The 17513-nt window shown below is 51.6% G+C and overlaps 1 protein-coding gene across 3 annotated transcripts in view; it reads right to left on the bottom strand.

The window, feature by feature from the left end:
• The window catches only part of Ufd4 (ubiquitin fusion-degradation 4-like), a 160138-nt gene that overhangs the window by 97439 nt on the left and 45186 nt on the right, over positions 1-17513 (bottom strand). The gene's annotated exons all lie outside the window — the stretch shown is intronic.

Here is a 17513-nt window from a genome sequence, read left to right as displayed (position 1 = left end):
AGACAAAGGGAAGCAGTGGTGTGCATGATGGTAAACGTTCCTGAAGAGCTTCCGATCGAGCTTCCGGGACTAGGCTCAGTGACGAACAGGGAAGACACCGGTCAAGTCATTAGTGACCTTATCAGTAAAGCACCGCTGTCGCCTGAGCAGAAAACCGAACTACACCAGCTATTACAAGAGTTTCAAGGTCTGTTCTCTGAGAGGCCTGGTAGGACTTCGGTACTTACTCATGATATAGAACTTACCTCCCCAGAGCCAGTACGATCCAAGGCGTATCGGGTGTCACCCCGCCAGAGCGATATTATGGAGGCTGAGGTAAAGAAAATGCTACAGCTCGGTGTTATTGAGGCAGGTGAGAGTGATTATACCTCCCCTTTGATTTTAGTTGAGGTACCGGGCAAGGAACCTCGTCCTTGCGTCGACTACCGCAGGCTTAATTCCATCACTAAGGATCAAATTTATCCGATCCCTAACATCGAGGAGCGCCTTGAGAAAGTTAGTAGCGCTCAGTTTATTTCCACCCTAGATCTTGTCAGGGGTTATTGGCAGGTTCCACTTACAGAAGAGGCTAGTAGGTATGCGGCGTTCATTTCACCAATGGGAACATTCCGTCCTAAAGTGTTGAGTTTTGGTTTGAAGAACGCGCCATACTGTTTTTCAAGTCTCATGGATAAAGTGTTGCGGGGACAGCAAGAATTCGCTTTACCGTATCTAGACGACGTAGCGATATTCTCCGCATCCTGGTCTGAGCATATGACACACTTGCGGGCAGTGCTAACCCGCCTGCGCGAAGCAGGCTTGACAGTAAAGGCTCCTAAGTGCCAGTTAGCACAGGCCGAGGTTGTCTACCTCGGTCACGTGATTGGTCAGGGTCGTCGCCGCCCCTCTGAAATAAAAGTGGCCGCTGTGCGAGACTTTCCGCAACCGCGCACAAAGACCGATATTCGGTCGTTCTTAGAGGTCGCCGGCTACTATCAGAGGTACATCCCTAGGTACTCTGGTATCGCGGCTCCCCTGACGGATGCTCTAAGAAAGACAGAGCCTCAAACAGTCGTCTGGGACGAGACAAAGGAAAGAGCTTTTAGCGCCCTAAAGAGTGCCCTAACAAGCCAGCCTGTGCTACGATCGCCAGACTATACAAAAGGGTTCATTGTTCAGTGCGATGCTAGTGAGCGAGGCATGGGCGTTGTACTGTGCCAACGGGAAAATGGAGAAGTAGAACACCCCGTCCTGTATGCTAGTCGTAAGCTGACCAGTCGTGAGCAGGCGTATAGCGCCACCGAGAAAGAGTGTGCGTGTCTCGTGTGGGCCGTTCAGAAATTGTCATGCTATCTAGCCGGCTCGAGGTTTATCATTGAGACGGATCACTGCCCTCTCCAATGGCTGCAGACCATCTCTCCCAAAAATGGCCGCCTCCTGCGCTGGAGCCTCGCTTTACAACAATATTCCTTTGAGGTGCGTTACAAAAAGGGGAGTCTCAACGGTAACGCCGATGGCTTAAGTCGAAGCCCCTAACGTAGGAATCAGCCTCAAAATTGTTTGTTACTGATGTTTTTTTTCCTGAGGCAGGATTTTTTTAACATATTGCTTTTGTTTAGTGTTTCAAAGTGATGATATGCTTTCTAGTGCAAGTTTTCAATTTGTGGACGCGTTCTGAGTGATGCTAGACTACTGTAAGGAACTAGGCAGTGGTATAAAAAGGGGAAAGAGCCTGGCAGGGCTTAGTGAGGGTTGTGCCGTGCTTGCTGACTGAGCGGTTGAGTTTCAGCGTAGTTCTAACGCTTACCGGGAACGAGAACAAAAATGTGAACTCTCCCGAAGTCACTTTGCAGTGTCCCGTGCGAACCTGAACAAGAGAACGAGGCCTTCTCTGTGCGCTGCGCTCAAGAAACGTCGAGGGACGCCCGACTTCGGTTATGAGCATCATCGAGCGACATCCCTCCGGACAGCGGATGCAGTCCCCTGTCCATCGGGATCTCCTTCCCCCGGCGGGGCGGTCTGTTGCGTTTCGCCTGCGACACGTGGTTTTGCCGGCGCGACTGCGGCGGGGCGGCAGACATTTTGGCCCGATCGTCGTCGCCGCAACACTCATCGGCAGGTGTTTCCAGGCGCGACTGCGGCGATGCGACCGAAAAAGATCACCCTCTCATTCCAGTCATTGTGCCCGAAACAGGCGATGCCAAAGCAGGGACCATCCTCTCATTCCAGTCATTGTGCCCGAAACAGGCGATGCGAAAGCAGGGACCATCCTCTCATTCCAGTCATTGTGCCCGAAACAGGCGATGCCAAAGCAGGGACCATCCTCTCATTACAGTCATTGTGCCCGACCGGCAGCGCTACAACAGGGTGCTACGAGATCGTGCTCGACAGGGTGCTACGAGATCGTGCTCGTCATGGTGCTACGGCATCGCTACGACAGTGTGCGTCACCATTAGCCCATTGTACATTCACGTGCTCGTCTTTTGAGGGGTTCCTTCTTGCCCTCAACTGCGAGAGTATAAAAACAGCTGCCCCCGGACGCAAAAGGGAGGGCTCCGATTTCTTCTGTTGAGTGAAGTGCTCTCCCGTCTCTCTACTTCGGTCAACCTGACCGCCAACTCTTTGCGATGTTAAAATAAACAAGTTGTTTTGTTGTTACCAGTCGACTCATGCTTTGCCGGGACCTTCGGATGCTTCCAGTTGTACCCCAGGCCGCCAGGCCAACGCTACCCTTGGGGCTTGCGACCCAGGTACAACCACGGGCGTCAGCGCCGAGTTCCCAACAGATCGTACCAGCAGTCCGATCCAAACATCGGGAAGCCAAACGCGTGGGCACGTCACAGCTGCGCACGGTTCCTCCTCGCCGAAGGGAAGCGCGTGAAACCAACTTGGTAAAACACGGCCTGCATCGTAGCGGCGTCAGTCAGCGTCTGGCAATGCTAAGGCACGGCCGACAATGCAGCGAACCGCGTCTGTCGAGGTCACGAAACGCGAAAGAAGCAGCTGTTGCCACGTGCCGCTGCAGCAGCTCCGAGCAACAGCACGCTTTCTATCAGTGCCCTGAAGAATTTTTTTTTTTTGCGTGACGCAGCGTGTATATATCACTGGTGGTGCATTTGGAACTCCGAATCACAGGGCTGTGGCAAACGACTCGGATGTACAGCAAGCGAGCTAGGGAAAAATCTGCTGTGCCAAGGAAACCGGTCGTCGAACTGACGAAGTCGGCACATGATGCTCAGGCAGGCCAAACTAGAGCCTAATATTTTAGAGGATAACCCGTTAGATAACGAATAACAAAAGCGCGATCGCATCACTGCAGTACCTACGTCACGCGAGGCTGCAGGCGTTTATTTGACGTTCCTTATTCTGTTGAACTTTCCGTTACACAATCCTTCCGGCAAATACCGTGCATAACGAAAAGAAAAACAAACGTACTATAGGCCAGCTTACGATTGTGACATCTCGACAGCTCCGAGCGCGCGTGCTTGACGGGCGACCTTGCACATTAGTTTGTCATAGTGACGCTTCTTTATCTGGGACCTGTCTTACAAACTTGCAATCCCGTGCCCACTGCGACGAGCTCGAGTACGCTCGACACACTCCGGTTTCTAAGTTAGGTATCTCCAAAAGCGGGTGAAGCAAGCCTGTACTGCTAAGCATGCAGACAAGCGAGGCCGATGGTGAGATCGAAGCTCTTCCTTCCGGCACAGCCGTCCACTGTTCTAACCATTAGGCCGACGATCGTAAGCGTGCTTCTCTCGTGCCAACGGATCTGTCAGCTGTGGTTTTTCTTCACAAGACGCATACCCACGAAGGGCGCATAGTCGCCTACAATGAGATCGCATTCGAACGCGAATTTCACGTTCGCGCGCCCTTCTGGTGTGGAGCAAGCCAAAGGACGGTGGCTTGGCGAAGTTCGACCAGTCGCTTGGCGGGGTCGCTGCATAACTCGCCGAACGTTCCAACTTCGAACGACTCGCACCAGACGCGTATTAAGGCGCGGCACAAATAGGACAGGTTTAGGTCGGTAAGCTACTCAGCGCTGCTCCAATTCTTTTCTTTCTTTCGTTCATGCAAAAGGAGGATCTGCTGTTAGGGTTGGCGTCTGACACCACGTGGCGACAGGTCATTCACCCTACCCCCTGAGCCAGAGCCCACGGGCGACCTCATCCCTTTCCCCTCCTCTCATGGTCGTGGCATCGTGTGTGCTTACCTCATACCCTACACCTTCTCTTGGCCGGACCCCACGGCGCCAAAGAGGTCATTCACCCGACCTTCTCCCCGGATTCGTCGAAAAGAGGATCGACTTCTCCTTCCCGTGCTCGGTATTGCAGGAGGAGGGGCCCTCTCTCCGTGCCTGTCACGTGTCATCGGCGGAAGCAAGATCCCGCCCACACTTGTAGAGAGCCTATTTAAGGGGCTCCGAAATGTACTTTGTGGGACTTCATGCTTGATACTACTTACTTCATGCTCTTATTTTCTTTCAACTACCTTTGAATATACCGTGCAAGTTTCGCACTAGCAAATCGTCTCGCCTCTGCTTCGTCGCCATGATCTACCGGATGCCTGCAGCCCGCCGACAACGCCACGCTACCCAATAAGTAATGTCAGTCGAGCTTCGATAGGCAGGCGTCGCTACTTCTCGGCAGCAGTACGGTACGCTACCCTGGAGTACGCAACACTGCTCAATCTCCCATCGTGTTACATTGGATCAGGCGTTTGCTCATATTCAACTAAATCAGAGAGCCACACAAACGCGAGGCTACCGCGTGCGCGGAAGCTGAGCAACGACCGCAGTTACGCATCACGAATACGCTAAGCTCGCCACGCTCCTATAGTTAGCAACGGTTATAATGTTCGCTTTGACACGGTTCGACCTCTCGCGTTGACGAAGCGCGATGCCAAATGCGATGCCAGTTCTGGCCGCATTACTCGGATGTTGGGTTCGAGGAAAACCTTTTAAGCTAAGAAAGGCAGTCAAGGCTGAAAGCGGACAGAGGTTTGGCAGTGGAAGTGCAGAGGCAAGGTATCGTGTACACTCTCGCTTATTTCCAAACAGTTACGCGGCAAATCGGCCAGACCATAACGGACTAAACGTAACACTGGCAAGAATCCGTGATTGGATAAAAAGATAGAAGGATACAAGAAAGGTGGGAGGGGGTATATAAAGGAGGAGGAGGAGTGCTTCTCCTGCTGGGTGCAAACACGCACGCTGCAACACAAACAAACAAAAACCGTGACCCTCGATGATGTTTCACGGTGGACCGCCTGCGTTAAGTGAGCTTAACGCGAGGTACAGTCAACCGCAAAAGTTTACGGGACGCAGGATCTCCCACGAAGCTGAATTCTTGCGAAGCGTGGTCACAGAGCCTCGAATTAAATGTTCCAGCATGTAGTAGCCTTTGCCACCTACACAGTGACTCATTAACTACGAAGTGTCATGCCTTAACAGTGCAGGAGTTCACATTTGAAAGAGCAACCCCATCCCGCGAACTTTTGCTGCTGACTGTACATAACGGCGCGCCGAGTGAACAGCCTCAATCAGCATCACAAGATGATCTCAATTGCGATCAGAGAAATGATAATTCTCTCTCCGCTTCCCGCCGATCGTTTCTCTACACACTCATCCCTGGTGATGGTCATCTACAAGTAGAACTTGCACCGCAACCGACAACACGACGGTAAAAATTTTATCGATATACGACTAAACCGAAAATAAAGTCAAATACGAGGGAGAGAGAGAGAGTATTGCATTTTTCAAGAGGAACGCCAATGGCACAAAGGTCAATGCAAGCCCACTAGCGTTTCTGTTGGAATTTGGCACGACGTTTCCTGCGAAATCTCTTTTCCGACAGATTACGGGAAAGCCAGAGATTTCCTCGACCAGCGGACCCCTGCCTGCCTGCACGCTGGAAAGATCCATTAATACAACAGAGCCCTCATCCAGAAGCGATGCCGCACCATCACTGGGCGGCCTTCGTGCATTATTCAGCGCCGGCCTTCTTCTAAACCAGCCCCCCTTCCGTACGACGCCAGCAGAGAAAAAGCTCTGCTGTCGAGACGAGTGGGCTAATCGCATGCAGCCGGTCAGTATACTATGCACATACCGTACTCTCCGGACTACATTCCATACCGAGTGTATAGTCCACGGGGGCACATTTGGGCGAAAAAAAAGTTGTTTTTCTCAGTAGTCCACACCCGGCAGTGCTGTCTGCAAGAACTTCCAGAATGTCCGCGACGAGTAGACAATCGCTGAGAAGAGGTACCGTCAAGCAGTAAGACACGGGGTCCTTTATTGGACTAGTTACAATTACTATATTGGCTGATTTAGCGCGTGTTATTCAGCGGAGTAAATTGTTCCAGGCATTTTTTTTCCTCAAGCGTGCCTACGATCCTACAAAGATTAATCGGGAACAGCTTAGATAGCATCGGGCGACCTTGGTATCTTCTTTAGACACGCGGAGTTCGCGGACTGTAGTCCGGTAAATACGGTACACCCTTGGCGCGCCACTGCGCCGCAGAGATGCAAGGGAGCCCAGTCTGCGCAGCGCGCACAAGACGGGCAGCGCCGGCGCCAGCGAAGGTTGTACACGCGGTGTCCGACACGGACGCGGCCTGTTTGCCATGTAGGGGGAGAAAGGAAAAACGAAGAAGAAGCAGAGGGGCACAGAAGTAAGCAAGAAGAGCCGCTTGTCTCACAGTGAAGCCAGGAGCGCGGTGGCTGAGCGCGGCGAATGTACACACGGAAGCTTTAACTAAGTGTGCGAAATGGGTCGCCTCCCTCCCCGTCGCTTTCCTGAAGTGAGCGATAAAGTGAGCGCGCACGCTTTTTTTTTTTTTCGCACGGTGTTTCTTCGCCAGTCGACCGGCCGCTCGCCGCGTCTGCCGAGGAAGCCGCCCGAGTCCAGCGGGCTGCAGAGGCGTTTTTACATTTCTGGAGCCAAATACCGCGCCAAAAAGCGCAGCCGGCTGGCTTCTAAGTCGTATGAGGAAAACTCGAGTCAAAACAACCGAGTGCGGCAATAAGTGAGTAAGAATCTTCTCCAAACCGAAAGAGCACAACTCGACCGACTCGTATACAAAGTGTACAAGGCGACGCTGAGGTTCATCCGTACCACTCCTACCGAGCACCTCTAAGCCTGGGGTTACGCAATACCCTGGACGAGCTTCTAGAAGTACGCCGCACGGCGCAGATTCACCGACTACAGGGAAGCAAGACGGCAGGCCGTTGGATCCTGAACCGAATCGGGTACAAAGTATCCCCAACGGGAAACGATCCTGCCACCAGTACCCCCGACGGCAGAGATAGATTCCTCATCAAGTCGCTGCCAAAGAACATGGTGGCAGGTCATTACGACTGCAGACGAAACACTGCACAAGACCCACGGGTCCAACCTCGAAGCAGCAAACGTCGACGCTGCTCGATATCACTTGCTAAATAACACGTACGCAGTCAGCGTAATTACCCTTCCCAAGATCAACAACAACGACAACCAATCTGTGCCCCAAGCAACGACAAGGTCGGCCGGTTCTGTCCGTGCCCACAACTCGGCGGAGGCAGAACAGGCGGCCATTGCCCTCGTTGCAGCTGCCGGATTTACCGCCATAATCAGCGACTCAAAGACCGCCATATCCAACTTCACACGTGGAATCGTAGCCCCAAGCACGCTGCGAATACTGCACCCCTCCTCTCCACCAATCAACAAGATAGTGAAGAACCCAACCCCTCTGAATTGATACGGGTTCCGGCTCACGCAGGGAAGAGGGGTAACGAGGTGGCCCACTCGAGGATTCGTCAACCGAGCGGTGGGTCTCGTCTCTGGCCCGGGGGGCGGGGGACCTGGTCAGCGAGCCACTGAAAAAATAAATTATGGGGTTTTACATGCCAAAACCACTTTCTGATTATGAGGCACGTCGTAGTGGAGGACTCCGGAAATTTCGACCACCTGGGGTTCTTTAACGTGCACCTAAATCTAAGTACACGGGTGTTTTCGCATTTCGCCACCATCGAAATGCGGCCGCCGTGGCCGGGATTCGATCCCGCGACCTCGTGCTCAGCAGCCTAACACCATAGCCACTGAGCAACCACGGCGGGTGCCACTGACAAGAAACAACGACATCGCACAACACTACCACCTCGAAAGACGGACAAAACTCCCACCTCATCCTAAGCTCAACAAAGCAAAACTGGCGTCGACTTCAAACGCACTCCTTTTCCAACCCACAAATATAGGCACCGCAACTTGATAGACCCACACTGCTCACTATGTGGGTGCATAGCCTCTTTGGAGCATATTCTCTGGGACTGCAGGGAATAACCGCATTCAGCCTGCTGCCTGCTACGGATTCCCAGCCCAAGCAAACCATAAAGAGCGGCGGAAAGGACAAGGGCCGTTTCAAGATTTGGTGTCGACAGCGAGACGCAATTCTCGCCTCCTGCAGGCAGTTTTCGCGCTTCTATTAACCGTCACGCAAAGTAGTCCGCAAAGCGGGTCGCCCTCGCAAAAGCTTCCCACGGGGCCTCTACATAAACGAAGCAGGGCGCAAGAAGCGCACTCAAATGCAACGAATGGCTATGCGAAACAATGGACCCAACGAGCGCCTCGCCGCACAGAACTCGTGCCTTACAATGTACGCTCGGCTACAGCGAGAAGGTTTTCACGAAAGAAAGACAGAATGGATGAAAGAAAGGAAGGCCAATCCGACGCAAGCTGTATGCGTTTACATGAACCCGACAAAGCCGGGTCGAGTCGGCTTGACGGGCTGAAAACCGACCTTAAACATTAAATTCGTTTAAATTCTCGCCGGTGGAGCTAAGCGGGCGTCGAGAAGAGTTCTGTAAACCCGCATGCAAGGGGTGGGTGGTTGGTTGCCCGGTTCACTCGCCCGACACGCTTGTCAAGAGGCACGTAAACGCAATCGGGTCGGGCTCGCGTAGAGTTTGTGCAAGCAAACCATCAGTCGCATTGTGCACCGCTTTGGAGCTCGAAACATCTACCACATCGCACGGAAGGGCAGCGAAAACAAGACTCAAACGAACGAAGCTTGCCTGCGTCGAGGTAACGCACTCGCATTTTATTAACAACAGACTTCTAGCGTGTCCGGTATTCCGCTAAACGCAGGCAGATCGGACGGAATACCGGGTGGTTGGGGGGGGGGGGGGAGGGGTTCGCGAACGTGAGTGACCTGCACGGTGCAGCCACCTGTTGGAGCAGAGCTCAACCAAACACACAGCGATTACTGCGTTTACCAAGTATGCTCTACTTCGCTGATTATCAAAATTCTTTTGGCAGCCGCGTTTATCGCGAACACGATTAACAACGCTGCCGAAAATTTACTGCAATATTAGCTCTGTGTCTGCCTGGTCGAGCTCCGCGCCTCCAGGTGGCCGCTTTAGGCCACTCACGTTTAACACTGCGCCCATCCGGCAACACGCCCAGTCCGCCTGCGTTTAGCGGAATACCGGTCGCGCTAAATAGGTTTAGCATGTGCGATATTCGGGTAAACGCAAGCGTTGGGGCTTATGAGCAAACGGGAGCGTCCTGCATGGTGCAGCCCGTTTACACCTCCGCCCCAACGCCCAAGCGCCCCGCCCGCCTGCGTTTACTCGAATACCGGACAAGATAAACCTCTATTCTCTTGACATACGGTCAGACAGCCCGCGGTAGGCGGTTGCCATGCGCGCACGCGCGGTTGAAGAACGCAGCATCTGTGTCACAGCGCCAGACAGGATGGAATTTAAAATACACTGCCGCCGCGTGACTCACCGTCCCGGCGCCGCAGTCTCTTCCTTAAAGCGGAGGGGTGAGGCGACTGAGTGTACCGGTTGATATAACGGACCGGCTGGCGGGTGCGCGAAAAAAAAAAGAAAGAAAAAGAAAAGAATGCCAAGCTAGACGCCAGTCACAACGCCGCGCTTCCGGTGGTACCAGGGCCTACGTATGTGTGTGCTCTAGTAAACAGTCCTAAACATGATAGCCCTTCTTACTGTTAGCTAGGCCAATTAATTAGTAATTCAGCTTTTAACGAATTGATTTAAACGCGAAATCTTCAAAGTAGAAGTTGTAGAGCCTATTATGAAATTTCCTTTTTTTCTGTGATGATAACTGCTGTGGTTTATTACGTTTCTGGGCTCCAAAATAAGCGCGCGAGATCTGAAAAAAGCACGTCACTACGCGCTTACACGCAGCGATATTACTGCCTTCAAACAAGCCACGAGCGAACGACCGATAATGCGTGCTAAAAAAAAAATTATTGACAAACAAAAAGTATAACAGAGCGACTTGTGTTTACCTTCGTAACTGCCGCGTCATCCGAACCTGTTCTCCAGAGTCTCGTGTCACAAATAGCGCGTAAGTGAAAAAACAAGAACAAAAAACAAAAAACACAGCTACTGGGAGAGGACGGTGTAGACGCAGCTGCTGGGAGAAAAACATGACGCGCCGTCTCGCGCAGAAGGCCAAACCTGTTTAGTAAGTCGTCGGGAAAACGCCCAGCCTCTACACATCGATCGCTGGCCGACTCTGAGTCACACACAGCTTGAAGCGGAGAAAAACCACTCCTACAGTACAGGCGCGGACGACGACTTTCTCGCGCACCCTTTCTCGAGGCATCGTGGCTCGCTTCTCCTCTCTCTCTCTCGCCCTTTCCGTTCTCCGAAATGTCCCTACACCGAAGAGCGGCGCCGATACTTTAGGTAGTTGTAGACACGAGCAATGCTCGTCACACACAAAAATTGAAGATGCAAATATAGCGCCACACGACCGCTTGCGGCTTTAGTGTCAAACGAGATTGAATGTTTATCGCGACGGAACGTCCCAACAGTGGACATCCGGACTCCTCGAACAATCAGAGTCGCGTTTGACATTTCCGCCTCGCGGAACACGTGACCCGTTGGACGTTCGGTCTCGATGGAAGGCTCTGAATACTACATGGACAACGCTTTCAACGCCTGACCAGGCGACTCGATTGAAGAACTACCCTATGCTGAAATTTGTTCTAATAATAAATATAGTACGTTAATTAAATAATGTTTATTGTTGCGAGTTGGTTCATGATGCGAGTAAATTAATGCACTGCGCGAAATTCAACACAAGGACGTAGTGAGGGACACGGACAATCGCGTTAGCGCTTTTAGGTGTCCCTTACTACGACCTTGTCTTGAACTTAGCGCGGTACGTTCATTTACTCGCTGTAGGTTCACTATTTCATACTTTTCTCATCGGTGAAATGGATTTAAGAATGTAATTAACGGAGTATTCAAAGACGGCCATAGACTACAAGGACAAACACAAGATCTCGCGTGTTTGTTGCCCTGTTGAGAGTGCATTTCTTTAACGGAGCATGCATCAATCATTCTTTAAAGGGACACTAAAGCGAAACAATAAATCAGTTTAGACTAATGAAGCATTGTTTGAGAACCCTGCAGGCAGTCATTTCAAGTAGATAGTTTGATTATTGGATGAGAAAATGAAGGTCCAAGAATCAGTATTTGAATTTCGCGCCGAAACCCCAGAGCCGGTACGTCAGCGTGACGTCAGGGATTCCAAAGTATGTTGTCGCATTTGGGCCGCGTTGGCTGAGTAAAGGTTCCCGAAACTTGACATGTTTAATATTTGGTTCCTTTAGAACACAATGTAGTCAATCTGTACACCTATATATAATTAGTAGGCCCTAGAAGATGCCATCAACATCCAAGACGTCACAGCGCCCAGGTGCGGGACCTTAAGTGGGCATCGCCACCCGTATTTATTTCTCGCGCTTTTTCTGGCTTACCAAACGTCTTATCGTTGTAAGAGTGGTGTCCTTTGGTGTTGTAGAACGGTAATTTACTGATGCAGAAGAAATAATTTTTCACTTTAGTGTCCCTTTAAACCTTAGCCCTACTGCTACTCATCAGCAGGCGCTTGTGGGGCGAATCGGCGAAAAATAAAAGCCACACGGTGTGCCTAATCCCTTTTCATCCATCAACGACACGTATTAATTACTCGCCAAGCAGTGAGAAACACCGGCTGCCACTCGCCTTCTCCTCGAACTACTGAAACCGCACAGCGAGGCAAGGAGGAAAGCGGGAGAGATTCCGTAGCCACCTGCTAAATGTAGTTTTTTAACCTGTCGTGTACTGCACATGTATTGCAGTTCGCGAAACACCGCTACACCCGACACGTAGACGGTGGATGGATGGATGTTATGAGCGTCCCCTTTGGAACGGGGCGGTGGGTTGCTCCACCAAGCTCTTGCTATTATACTGCCTCATGTCCTACCTAAGCTAAGCAATAAAAAAATACAAAATAATAAACACTAAACTCCCACACCCAAATTTTCTGATCCCCTATTGCTAACTGTGCTTTTGTACGTCTCCGTTTTTTGTCGTTTCCCTACTTTTCTTCCACCAATCCTCCAATCGCCTCTTACTAATGCCTATTGCGGACAAGTTTACTTTACCACTGCTGCCGCTGAACCCAAGGGCTTCAAGGAGGCCAGTGGTGCCTAAATCGCCCGCTAGGTAGACGTCTTCACATTCTAATAATACATGCTCCATAGTTTTCCTAGCTTTACCGCAGCAAGCACATGCTTCTTGTTCCTTCTTATATCTAGCTTTATAGGTGCGTGTTCTAAGGCATCCCGATCTCGCTTCGAAAAGTAATGAGCTTCCCTTTGAATTATCATGAATTGTTTCTTTCCTGATTTCGTTTTTCATTGTGGCTGCAACGCTGGCAGCGACACCTCATGCGGCTTTCTTGAACGACGACCGAAACATTTTTTTTTTTTTTTTATGCTACGGGGGTGTGCTCATCGAAAGTAAAAGGCCACTATAGGCTTACAATTACACTTAGTAGTAGCAGTAGCAGTTGCTTTATCTCCGCTTAACATAAATACAAAGAATGTAACGACATTGCTGCTTGCTGACTACACTGTTTCGCTGCATCTGCTGACACCTGAACGGTGGTAAGCAGTGGGTGGATGGGGGTAGGCTGAGTAAAAGGACAGGGGGAGAGTAGTGTACGAAGAGAAACTTAATTATGTGATGTAGAACAAATAAATAAATAAATAAGTGCCACCACCTAAAAACGAAAAGGTCATAGTTCGCTCAGTTGTGTTGTCGCTCCGGCTAAGTGTTTCTAAACCCGATCCCGCACACTCGTCTCTCGCGAGCTGCCCCCCACGCGCGCGAGGTGGGCCACGCGACCGCAGGAACCCATCGGCACTGTCGTTTGCAGGGACAACATGGCCACAATTAGTACATGACCGGGGTAGTTGGAGAAGTATGGGAGAGGCCTTTGCCCTGCAGTGGGCGTAACCAGGCTGATGATGATGATGATGATGGGTGTTTGCCGACGGTGTCAGTGTGTCGCCGTGTAGCGGGATGACTTCCTTTTTTTATACAGAATGTTTTAATGAGGAGTTTATTTTTAAGTGGCCGAATAGGTCTTTTCCGAGTACCCTATACATAAGATAGTCGATACCATCACATCCGACGTTCCTGTACAACGTTCTCGCATGGAGCCCACGTTCTGTAAACTTGAAGCTCAATGAGTAATTGAACACTCTTGGTCCATTCGGCAGCTGAACGTTTTTTACGATTATGAAAATGCACCAACTGCAGTGGTTCCAATGACGGAGTGAGAGCGGGAGTAAGGTGTTCCGATGAGAGAGTCGGGAGTGGATTCAGAGCGGGAGTCACTCTGTGGAGCAGAAAAAGATGCTCCGCCAAAATCGGCGGTGTGGACCGGAACTCTGCGTGACGTATTTCCTTTACCCCGTTTGTCTGCTGGGAGGTGCCACCGGTCACGACTCGCGAGGAAGCAAAAGCTGCTGCACGCTTGGCGAGATATCCATTCCGCACTTTAAAAAAAAATGACAGGTGAACGGCGCTGAAGAGAGAAGTGACCGGTGCGGCGGTGGTGGGAGCAAACAGCGGAAGGAAGTGACAACACGCAAGGTACCCTGGGTAACTCGGCGATACAAGTTCCGTTTCCGCCTTGCTCCGGCGGCGCAGGTTGTGTTCCACTCGCGGATTTGGAGGCGTTGCTCTGTGCCAGAGTCAAGTGCTCGCTCGCGGAGTCCGTCGGCTGCTCCGACTCCGCCATTGGAATTCAACATAGATTTTGAACAAAGAAATAAATAACCGGCGCCCGAAGGGGATTAACAGGTAAAAAACGTTTAAATTTTTTGTATAGAAACTCGACCCGCAGCGTATTCTCAGATAACACAGCAACAACGAGAGAATATTGGGCATACGGATATCCAGCTAAATTAACGGGGTTGGATGAGTATTTTAGCATATTTATCGTTACCACACTGCGTTAGCACGTGCTGCCGACCGCGCGCATGCGTAGTTGGGTTGAAGGGGTAACGGTAGAGAGACGATTAAAATGTAACATCGCGTTCGTAGCGCTGGCTGCACGGCAATGCATTCCGTACCTACTTGCCGATGACACGTGGGGTTTAATGGCGAGCGCAAAACAAGTGATACACGAGTTTTCAATTAAACAGAATTGCCAAGGGAAGATGTAACACGGTTTTAAAGAGACCTACAAAGACGTTCGCCACGAAGTGCGTAAAATATGCACATATTAAAGATACGACAATGACTCGTGAGGCGTGCTACAAACGTGATAGACACGCCACGCGAAGGGATGATGTACCAAAACGTGCAAGTGCCAGTTCATGTGCAAGTGCATGTACCAAGTGCGCAAGGCCCCTCGAATGCAAGGCAATGGAGGCCCGTGCACGGAAAAGACGTCCACCATTTGTCGAAAACCACCCCGCGCACTGCACCACGCGCCATTTCGCCACGGATTTAACGAACACCTGCATTTCGTAACGCTTCTAATCCGCGCTTGAAAATTTCTTCGCTTCGAGATACTGGCACGCGCCATAATCTAACTGGATGAAATAAAGCAAGACATTACGAAACGCTGCTCGGCATTTTGTAACGCCTTCTTCGTCCTTCCACTTAATCCGTCGAGTCAAACTGGCCGCTCCCAGCGAGACCGTGCCGAAAAGCGAAGAGGGAAAAAAGAATTCAGGGGACCGTTACAAAACCATCGGCCCTGGTTTTGATCTCGTAACCAAACAAATAAGGCGATTTCAACCGGGGCCACCAAAGCGAGAACGGGGGAAGAGAAGAAATCGAGTCACGAGAGAGCGATTACAGGCACAGGAATGGTGCGCAGCGACTTCGGGAAAGCGCAGCTCGGATATAAAGACAACGCAGAGAACATATGTAGGCCGGTGGAGACAAACGCACGCGCTGCTATCGCCAACCGCCTCGCGCACAGTCATCGCCATTCTCTCCACCCACGTATCATGTTATAGTAGGACGCGAAACAACACCGGCTATAGGCTCACGCCGCGCCAAATAACGCCCCGACTGATCGCGGGCGCCCGCATCCAAACGGGCGTATAACCGCGGTCGTGCAACAGCGGGCTTCTTGCGAGTAGAGCGTGCCTTCGGCATCGCACGCCCGGCGATCATGACCGGCGATCGCCGGGCTGGAAAAGAACAAAACAATAGAATCGAAATGGGACAAGCGATATTGCGCGCAGTCTACACCACCAGCCATTCTTCTCCTCCTCCAACACCGCCTAAATCACTAACACGATACTTTCTAGCGTTCGACACGCCCTCCCTACACACCCAACCTCGACAATGCAGCGCCGGCGGTACGTATTTATAGCCGCAATGGGCGAGCAACAACAACGATCGGTCCTCCAAGTTCGTGCGTGCATGTGACAAGCACACACGTGTACAGTACACAGACACGCTTGAGCCGGCACTGTGTTTCCGGAAGAGCTCTTGGCGCGCAACGGGGCTGGCCGTTCTCTCTCTCTCGCTCGCGTGCCAGCGCAAAAAAAGCGCCGCAATCGAGGCTCGCTCAGAGTCCAAAAAAAAAAGGGGGGGGGGCGAAAAAGCCGCGGTGCAGGCAGGCTACCAAAGTGCCGCCCGCGCGGTGAAGCCAAGAGCCAATCGCATCTCCGAGGTCGCCACAACATCGACACCAAGGTGACCCAAGCTGCGCGTTACGCCACCGCAACGCAGGCGCCGAGAGAGAGAGAGAGAGAGAGAGAGAGAGAGAGAGAGAGGCGCACGCATACATTCGAACTCGACGCCACGCGACGGCGCAACACGAAGCGAATACGAGAACGACCGTCCGCCCACCCCCCGGCCGGGCTCACGGTCACAAAGCCAGCGAGAGACAACTTCATTTTGTGGATGGCGTGGGTACAAGCGATAACTTCGCTTCCTTCTAGCATATCGAATAGATGCTTTCTTTTGCATTGACGTCATCATGGCCGCAACCGCTATGGCGCGCCGAGAAGCTGCGAGTCGCGTCCTCCACTGAGCGACAAATCGATAACGAAGAACAAGTTTTACGCGCGATAATGTGGCGCAATGACGTCATAGCGGCCGACATCTTTGGGTACTAGCACGGTGAGAAGACGTGCAACGTGACGGTAAAGTTAACTAAACTATTAGTGAGGGCTCGCGCGCACGCTCGGCACTACCGCTGTGGCTACTCATTTCCTCCGATCTCGAACCAACTAGGACGAAAATTCCCAGCCCTGCTACCCCGACTTCCCCCCCCCCCAAAAAAAAGAAAAGTGGCAAGTTCCCTGAAAACGTACCCAGTTTTGTTCGGTAGGCTCGGGATGCAGCTACGCAGTCTCTCGACCACCCGACGGACGAAGGGACACAGCAAACGTTAGCCGCCATTTTGTAGCGGTGCCTTTTTTTCCTTAATGCTATTCCTTCTTACACTTCGTCGGCGATGCCCCGCCCGCGTCACCGACGCAATCAGCAGGGCGTGAACAGTGCATGGTAAGGATGGCATAGAATCGAGCGGAACGCATCGCTACAAAACCGCGACCCCAGTCTCTTTCGTAGTGCTTTCACAACCGCTGTCGCACTAAAACTTCGCTCGCTGAATCTGGCGTTCCCTCGGTCACACTGGCACAACGTGTATAGTACCGCATAACCTTCGCCGTCCTTGTCCGCAGTATACACACGCGCATCGAGCGCGCACAAGAAAAAAAAAAAAAAAAAAAAGACCTCGTTACGGCTGCAGCTGCTTTTACGGCCGAGCAGCATGCATGGACGCGCGCTCAATCGACACAGCGGCGCGGCAATCGATTGACGGATTCGGGTCGGCCTTGGGGAAACCAGACAACAGGCCAGACAAGCGGGCAAATCCTGAAAGAGCGGGGACTGCCGCATTCGTCGCGTCAATACTAGGGTGTAGCTCAAGGACGGCTCCCGGGATGGAAAAAAAAAGAAAAAGAACATCGCCGGCCGCTCGGAAACAACGAGAACACGCGACGACGCGTTCAGAGCGATGACGTCACAACCTTGGGCACATCGACGGTATCCTCACAGGCTATCGAACATCTTTCAACGCATTAAACATGCACTAAACCTACAGCTACTCTCATGAGTGCCGACCTTAAACTACCGCAAAACTAATTGTGAAAAAAAAAATACTAAAATGTTTTTCTACTTATCGTGTACGCTGTTTATTAAAATAAATTAT

This window comes from Dermacentor variabilis, chromosome 7 (genome assembly GCF_050947875.1).
Source record: "Dermacentor variabilis isolate Ectoservices chromosome 7, ASM5094787v1, whole genome shotgun sequence".
Classification (NCBI taxonomy): Eukaryota; Metazoa; Arthropoda; class Arachnida; order Ixodida; family Ixodidae; genus Dermacentor; species Dermacentor variabilis.
Note: the sequence above shows the minus strand (reverse complement) of the source record. Positions and strands in the feature narration are given on the sequence as shown.